Raw genomic sequence first — 9,253 nt, 5'->3', positions numbered from 1 at the left:
GCTCTGCGTCACACAGGCAGACTTCTTTTGAGATCAATTTTCCCAGCACCTTCCCTTGAACTATCCATTAACTACGCCAGGTACAGCCTGAAGCTACCTTCATGCCCTCTCTTCACACATCCTTCCCTGTACCTCTTCTTTTCTTTTCCCTCTTCCCCCTCCACTTGGTGCCGGTGACAGAAACCTCCTTTAGGAGCTCTTCTATTATCAAACGAGCCACATGTGTTTCAGCAGGTTTCATTCCTATTAGAGAAAAGGGCCAAACCTGGAGGCCAGCCTGTCATCCTGGCCTACAGTGCTGTGTTGTTCATTGTAAAAAGCATCCGAGTGTGTCAGGAACAAATAAATGGGAATAAGCTCTCACCTAAATACTGCAGATATAGCCCGAGTTTATGGCTAGCATGGACATTTGTTTTTTCATACACCCTTGTTTTATTGCTATGATTGCTCATTACAAGTAATCAAACGGCATTAAAAATGAACAACTTCTAAATGGTTATGCCACAGAATATAAACAGATTTTGAACCTGTAGGCAGTGGAAGGGTGCCATTGCATCTAGCGCAGGTTTAGCTGGATTTTTTGCAGGCAAAGAAAGGCACAAGGCAGATTGTTTTACAGATAACTTTTCTTGTTAATACTTATAATACATGGAGAAGATAAAAGTAGGATTTACGGAAACTTTCATTTTCTTTGAGCATTATCCATCCTCTTAGCTGAAACAATAAGAGCAGAGACATCATACAGGTTGTAGGGCAAATCACTAGTAACTGTATTTCCCCGCTCCTTGACTTGAATTAAATTGTATTTGGAGTTAAAAGGGTTGAGTTACAAAAGGTGACCTCATCTCAAACCTGCTGAAATTACTGAAATGACTTCTCTGCCTCCCTGGGCTACAAATAATTCGCAGGTTGTTAAAAGTGTTGACTCTTCAGGGCAGTGACTCATGTTCTGCCTTATCCTGCACCCACTGCTCCAGCTTTTGCTGCAGCCGCAAAGCAGAGCTGTGCAGGGCTGCCCTGACTCTCCCCACACCAGCCATGTAAAAATGTTTTGTCTAGAACTGGCAAGAGAGGTTGTATAAGTGTTCTTGACCAAAAAGGTATAAAACTGCTTTGTCAAACGAAAGGGGTTCTTTTCCCCTAATTGATGCTCTTAATTAAAAGATTTGAGCAACTACCCTGCTTACTTGCCCGCCAAAATATGTATCTACACACATACCTTGATTTGTCCTGCATGACTGCTTTCAGATTTTCATGATGATTTTTCCAAATTCTTAGCAGCAACCTCCAAATCCACTTCCGGTACCATGGAAGTCTATGGATCAACGGGACAAGGGTCATGCCCTTACATAATCTCTGCAATAACAAATTAATCTCTGCTCTAAATTCTTAGTAGCCTGTACATGATGATGATAAATTACAAGCAATGTCCTGTTCCTTTGACAATTATTTATTAAGCTGATACATTTATAAATATAAAACAGGGTTTGAAAAAGCTCAAAATCTTCTAGTAAATAATTGATTATATGGAAACAATGCATTTCTCTTTATTCTTAACTGTAAAAAAAAAATTAGGCCTCCTACTACTTCAGTGGCTAGAAATCTTTTCCTTCTGTACCTAGAATCCCAGGGGAAAAAACTTGCAACTTAAACACAGATCACATCTTGGGTACTTCTCCTTCGGCTTCAGGAGGTTTGTATATTCTTTGGTCACAATCTGCCAGGCTGATAAGCACAGAAAGGCGTGAAATGTGTGTTGTACCAGATTGCACTTTTGTCAAAACCGCTCATTGCTTTGTGCCACCACACGCTGATTTGTTTTTTGCCTACGTGATTTGTCTGCATGACACTTCCTTCTCACTCAAAAGACACCGTGGATTTTCTGCAGACTGTGAAATCCTGTTAGTCAGTGAGGAACCTTTTCTCTTTCAGAGAGGAAAGAAGCTGCACTTGCACTCTGTTTCCCTTCCAACAGCATGCCAAGAGATCCGTGTCTGGCAGCTGTGAAAAGCGGGTGACAGCAAAGAATGTGCCTTCACAGTTTTGCTTAAGTTTTGACAACTGAGCATGAAGTTTGTAGAAACTGTGAACAGCAGACATTTGGAACTCTGACAAAGCACATACTTACTGTATTATCCTGAATCAGAAATCTTAAAACATATTTTCTCCCTTTCCAAATCTCTACTCAGGCCGTGTGGTTCAGGCAAAAGAGATGGTAAAACTAACCAATAATCCTTTTTCTCCTCTTTCATTCCCTTGACATGTCAAAATACTTTGGAAGAGACAATTCAGATCCATAGTACCAACTTCTGAACGGCCACTGCAACTAATGATTAGTAAACCTTCCTGGCCTTGGATCCTTGGGTAGATACCTTTGGGGATGAACTCCCCTCTAATCCAGATCAGTACCATAACTTTTAGGATGATTCTTGATTCTCTAAAGGAATGGAACAGCTTGCCATCATTGTTAGGTAATTTTAGATGAAGTCAGAAATAGAGCGTCTCTTAAAATTGTCAAAGCAGCCTCTGAAACACAAATTCAGATAAAGCACTTGCTGTTGTTTAGCATCTATGTTTGGAGAGAGCACAGAGGCTAAAACTTCAACTTTAGATATATATGCTTTTATACACTTAGCCAAACTGTAAATTATCTTGGAAAAGAGAAAACTCAACACTAACTGGACCAGAATCTTACTTGGTATGTAAGGACACAGCTCAAAGTTGGTCTTAGCAGTGTATACTTAATTTTGGCTGTTATCTTCATGCATGGTTTACTTTCCATCACTTGTGGAGACAGGCAGCTTCCCCTAAACACTATTTATGAAGAGAAGCATCAATCCATAAAGCAGAGTGCACACAGTTGCAAAGTATGTTGGAGTGGCTGAACAGAAAATAAATTTTGTTAACTTTAGCACATTGGCTTAACTCCTAATGTTTTGTCTCCCACTGTGTGGCTGTGCTGATAAACACTGCTGGCTGCTAATCTTTCTTCTTGTGAAGCCTCGTGTCTCTGCACCTCTAGATTTAGGGATCCCCACCGAGCTTTATTACCCAGACCCTCCTATCAGTGATATTAATGCACAGTGTGTGCATGGCGGGGTGGAGGACACAAACCTTACAGCCCCATAGAGCTTGCTGGTCATACTTGATACAGCAATTGAACAACAAAGAACTGCATGCATGAACTGGTCTTTGTTTAAGCCTGGGAAGCCCAGCCTCACCAGGCTGCAGGTGCTCCAACGATTCCCTGTAGGAGTCTGCCACTGTGACCCCTGTGAAGAATTAACACAGAGACTTACTTGATATTTTAGAGAAAGAGTAGCCGCTCAGTCCAGGGCAGGCTCTTACTCAACCAAACCAAGACTCTGTTGCTCAGGCTGTTCTGACATGATTTGATTTACAGTTTCTATCCCAAGTTGTATAGCTGGCATGGACATTGGTTCATTGAGCAAGAGCCTTTTCAAATCACCCTGAGAAACTGTTCTTTCCCTCAAAAGAAGCACATTTCTCATAGCTCCTGGTGCATGTGACACTTACCTCCACCTACTTTCACCCCACCTTCTGACAACCTTCTCTTGGGCTTATTCCTTGCGTTTTCTTCCTACTGCAAATGAACACTTCTTTTAACAGAGTCTGTGCTGGACTAGGATTTATTCTTTTAGACACTTTGACTCCTTCTGCCATTTATCATCCCAACAATGTTTAGTGAACTTGTGGAATAAAAAATAAGCTGCAGCAAGCACAATTCTCAAAGGAAGTAATTTCATGTACTTGCTTTTTCCATTTTCCTTCCTTTTCTCCCCTATTCCCTTTCGTCATGCAGATCAAGTAAAACAATAAAATGGTCAATATTTTTAAAACTTTTTAAAAATTACATATGTTGTATAAAATATTTAACTTGTGAGGGTTTGGGGTTTTTTTGAAGAGTGAGTTTAATTTAAAAAAACTAGCGAGTCACGATGTGCAAGTAGCATTTGATATACATGCCAAAATACTAAGCCATATATTGACTGGGTTTTTAAGTTCCTTCCTTGTGCTGAGCAGCAGTTCATCCATCCTCAGTTCACTATTTTTTTTCATTTCCATGGACAATTCCAATTGGTATTCTCTTTTATCCACACACACAGAAAACCAGCTATTTTTTTCCCACCAGTTATCAACTGCCACAGTTTGCCTAGATATGAAATTAGATTTCCACATCTTCTGATTTAATAGCAAGTTTACACTGTGGCCCAGTCCCTTTTGTTAGGAATAATCACAAGTCCCACAGCAAGCAGTGCTCTCTCTGGCCAGTCACAAATCCATTTCTGTTGTTCTCGGAGCATCAGGAGACAATGGCAACAGCACCATGATGCAAATATTCTCACTCCTTGTAGCACTCGTGTCATTTTCATTTCTTTCAATGATTTCCAGATGACTTGTACCCAAAAATCAGTTCTAAACCTCCTATAAATCTCATTTGCACTTACAGAGAAAGGGTTGCAAGAGCAACTCCTTTCATCTAAAATCTTTCCAAATATATTAGCAAGTGTGAATACTCCTTGCTTGTTCTGTCACTTTAGGTAACTGTTCTTGTAGCAATTTTAAGACTTTGGCTGACTGTGACACAAAGCCTTAGCTAATTGTGAAAGGCCAATTACCTGGCACAGCCTTTAGCTGTTGCCATTCTATTTGTTTTGCACTGGAATTAATTCTCCATCTAAGAGCAGACTCAGTCATTTCCAAATTTTCATTCAAGAAATAAAGTGTACCAGTAATTTCATTTTCTGATAGTCCAATTCTCATTTTCTTCCTTTCTACTGATGCTAGTACCAAGCTCTGTCATTTGCAAAATATGGTGTTAAACGCCTGTACTGCAGTGACCTGGACCTTTTGCTTCTCGAGTAGAGACCTACTTAGCATAAACAAACTGATTCAGTTCTAGATGTCAACTTAAAATTGAGGGAGTCTTTGGCACTAAGCCTCCACAGGGACATGCAAAATATGGTGTTAGAGGGATTGAAAAGAGAAGCTGCACCATTTCAGAAAAAAACACTTATGAGAGCTGTTATTAGCATTTTAAATTTAAGTTCCCCTTGTGATTTGGTGTATTATTAAAATACTGTGATATGAAGATGATCATACTGTAATGCTCTCAATAATTTTCAATGTTTCTATTTCTAATAATAAATTTCATGTTGTCAAGTAGAGAGTTCAGCTGTTTTCACCTATAATGACTGTGTGACAGAATTTCTGTCTCTCATTTTCACATATCAAATACACCTTGGGGTAGGTTCTTTTCTAAAGAATATAATGCTGCAGATCTATATGTCAGGTATTTGGTGATATAAATGACCCTAAATTATTTCTGAAAGAGAAATCCATGCTAGAAAATATACTTTAAAAGGTGAAATGAGCTCATTAAACTTCTGTAAGCAAGATATCAGAATCCTACCTTCTGGCCAAGTGAAAACACTGATACACCAATAATCTTTTGAAAAGCTCACCAGAAGAGCTTGAGATCCGCAGCAGAGTCTAAGACAGTTCACTGCTGGCAATTTCATAGCAATGATCCATATTTTGCTTTGGGATAGTGGATTTCATGCTTTATAGCTGCTGCATCTCCAAGAATGGCTTTTGCTTTCTAAAAAGGTACTGCTAAGTAGTTGATCTATGTTTTACAAGCTTTAAAGGCTGCATATTCCATGCTCTGGTGCAAAGCAATTGACTGACTCCCTTTTTACCCTTGTCTTACAGCAACACCTGAAAATCTCAACTCCTGTTGGGCCAAATGCCACCAGTAGCAGGTAAACAAGATGTCATATTCACTTCCATGTAATGATTTCTTTTCCATGTTAGATTAGTATTTGCAACCTTTTAAAATCCTTTTACAAGTTACAATGCATTTATAAAGGAAAAACAACTATTTCAAATGCAAGAGAGCGTTGCTGAGAAATTACTTGGGGAAAAGCTGATGAATAGAATAGGAAACCTTGGAAATACAGACCACAGGAGAAATAACTAGGAAAGATCAACATAAAAGTATTAGCAAAATTTGGTAGTATTGTTTGGCCTCATACTTCCCACCCACAAAAGAGCTTTCAGAGTAAATAGAGTGAAAAGAAGGCGGCCCACAGGGAGATAAAATATTTCTTATCCTTTTTGATGAAATCAGAATTACACTCTCAGACTTGTTTTCACACGAGAGTCTTCCTACTGTGATTAATCTGCACTTTCTCTGAGAAAGTAATTAAAACATTCCCACTTCTACACAACATTTTCAAAAACTATCTGATGGCTTAACAAGTACTAGTCTTGGTGAAAGGCACCACCACTTAGGAAGCTTGCAGGACACGGCTACTCCTGCCCTTTTTGATGTGGGATTTTGCTGCTTTGCCACGATTTGAGCAGCAGCTGAATTTGTTCCTCTAATCTCCAGGGGGTTTTATTACATCCAAGAACATTCTATCACCCACATGTTTGGTTGGATTGGCAGCACCTTCCTAATTAAAAGATAATCACAATATTTCAGAAAGGATTAAAACAAAATCAGTTCATGAAATACCCTGTGCACCACTCTACTTGAAACAATCCACATGGTATTCAAGGATAAATCCCAGCAATGTGGGGCTCATGTGAGGGCTAATGAGGCTCTTTGGCTGTAAGCTGGGTATCATTTAAGCATTCTTTAATACTGTTGTGACTGGTGACCTTGCTACAATGCTATTGCACCATGGTTTAGTTAGATGTGATTAATTTCATATAACCCTTATTATTCTAAATTAGATCAGCTTGCACTGAATGAGCAATTTCTTTCAATTAGAATATTAAATCATTCTTCTTCCTTTCTAATGTTTTGCATAACATCAGCTAGACAGGGTGCTATCATGTGCTACACAGCAAGAGGCTTGTGCTAGCACATTCCTGCTGCTCGTATTGCTGTTACCACCTGCTGTCCCCTAAACCAAAATTTAAAGAAGAGGATGTATGTGCAAACACACAGATTTCAAAGTACAGGCAGATTCCAGGGTGCAATTATAAATAAATTGTTTTAGGACATTTAATTGAAAGCATGTTAAAAATGCCAGGATCAACAGCACACAGAAGCAATTGAATTTTGGGCTTCTAAGGGTTTGGGGGTTATTTTCCACTTAGCTAAAGATGATGGTGATGACTTTGGGGACAGATTGGGTAATTTATTTTCAGTTAACACATCTCCACTAATCAAGTTGTCATATAATATGACATAAGGTTAACAGGAGGAAGAGGTACAATTTGTCACACAGTCAGATTAACGAGGTGGCCACTGGGCTGGCAAAATCATTGACAAGCAGAAGACTGAGGGGAAAGAACATGAGTGGGAAGATAGGGCATCTCATCTCTCAGTCCCTGTGGGCAAAACAGGGGTTTATCTCCCCCTTCAAGCCCCGCTGCAGCACTGGGTTACACCTTGCTTTTGAATAACAGGTTAGAAGTCAATCTGATTACAAAAGAAAGAAGACTATCCAAGTATTGAATAAGCAAATGTCATAATCAACTACAAAAAGACATGCAGGATTTCCATTGTCTGTCACAGAATTTCAGTCTAAGGCTGAAACAACAAAAAGCTCTTCTCGATGAATGCAACCACCAAGGACCAGAATTTTGAGCAATTTTATGCACTGGGGTGGTATTAAACAACAGTAAGCTTTTATAGGTACCTAAACTGTCCATAAGAGAAGAGTTATTTGCAAAGGTAGCAACTTGTTCAGAGTATTCCAAGGATAAGAAAAGTCACGGAAGTAAGAAAAAGCATTAAGGATTAAATTATGTAAAAAATCCAGAGAATCTTAAATTAACTGCAGTGCAATGGAACAATCTAATCTTTAAATGGTGTCAGTATCAATAAGCATTTTCAGCACAAATTACTTTTTACATTACAGAAATGTATTCAGGGCCACTGTGGTCCCTGTTTTGTACAAATGTGAGTGCTTTACAAAGTCAACACCAGGAAATAAATCTGAGGAGTTTTCTCCTGAACGTAAAAGAGACAAGAAAAATAGAGCTATGAATCAAATCTTTGCCCTTTAATATTTCATAGCTATTGTTATATATTGTACACTGCTCAGCATGAACTTCCAGATAATTTTATATGGAAAAAAAAGTTCAGAAAATATTCAGCCTATTAAGGAATCAATGGCAGAGAACTCTGCATTTTTTCAAGCAATATTTTGACCATGGCTTCATGAATGGTTCCAGTCATTTACTGGGTAAATGAATTATTTAGTTGAAATATGCAAAGACATTTGGCAAAAAAATCAGAATGCCTTAGGCCAGCACACAAGTAAGAGGTTTCCCAAATGCCCAAAAGTTAAACCATTTATGTATTAAGAACCTCATCCATGGCAAGGAGTTTTCCAAAACAGCAGATTTGCTTGGACAAATAAGCCTTGGACAAGCTTTTGTGTTTGTGAGGGCCACAGATGAGGTAAGTGCACAACTCCTCTTCAGTCAATTCCTAGAAAAGTTTTCCTTAGCTGTGAGCTTTCCTGTTTCATTTTTCATATCCAGAACAAACTCTCAGCTGCAGTCCCAGATGTAACATGGGTGAACAGAGACAGGTTTTGTCAAAGAACTCTTCCTTACAGTTAGAAAGGACAGAATAATGGCAACAATCACTGCCAAGTGATTGTGATGTCTCTGGAATGCAACCTGGCAGGCCCAGAGAATGTCATCGATTGGCATTCAAATGCTTGACAAGGAGAGCAGTAAGTGCTCTTAAGGGGGAGGCTGAGGTACAGAGAGAGATGATTGCCTAAAGGTTATTCCATAAACAAAACCAGGCTTGGCACCTGGGCATTAGACCAATGCTTTTTCCACTAGACTACAACTCCCCCAATGATGAGAAATTCATTGCATAGGTTTGCTCCTCTTTCTGTCAGCTCTTGCCTAAGATAAATTGTGTGCCACTAGACAGTGGCACCATGGCATGGAGGAAGACGGTTCTCATCTAAAGAGCTTCTTTTCCTAACACCATGCCCCACATGCTATCCTGGGAAGCTGGAAAACTTATCTGGGACAAACACATGTGTGGAATCAGCTTAGGAGTCAGGAAAAGTCAACATTTTGGCAAAATTTTTTGCTAAACCTCACCAATGCATCAGCCTATGAAATACCAATATGTTGAATGTGAAATGCAGTTCTGATTACTCTCAGTTTAAAGACAATCGAGCCAAGCTGGAAAAGGTGTGGAGAAAGATGGTTAAGGGGACCAAGTTTTCCCATGTCCAGAACT

Source organism: Motacilla alba, chromosome 4 (genome assembly GCF_015832195.1).
Source record: "Motacilla alba alba isolate MOTALB_02 chromosome 4, Motacilla_alba_V1.0_pri, whole genome shotgun sequence".
Taxonomy (NCBI): domain Eukaryota; kingdom Metazoa; phylum Chordata; class Aves; order Passeriformes; family Motacillidae; genus Motacilla; species Motacilla alba.
Note: the sequence above shows the minus strand (reverse complement) of the source record.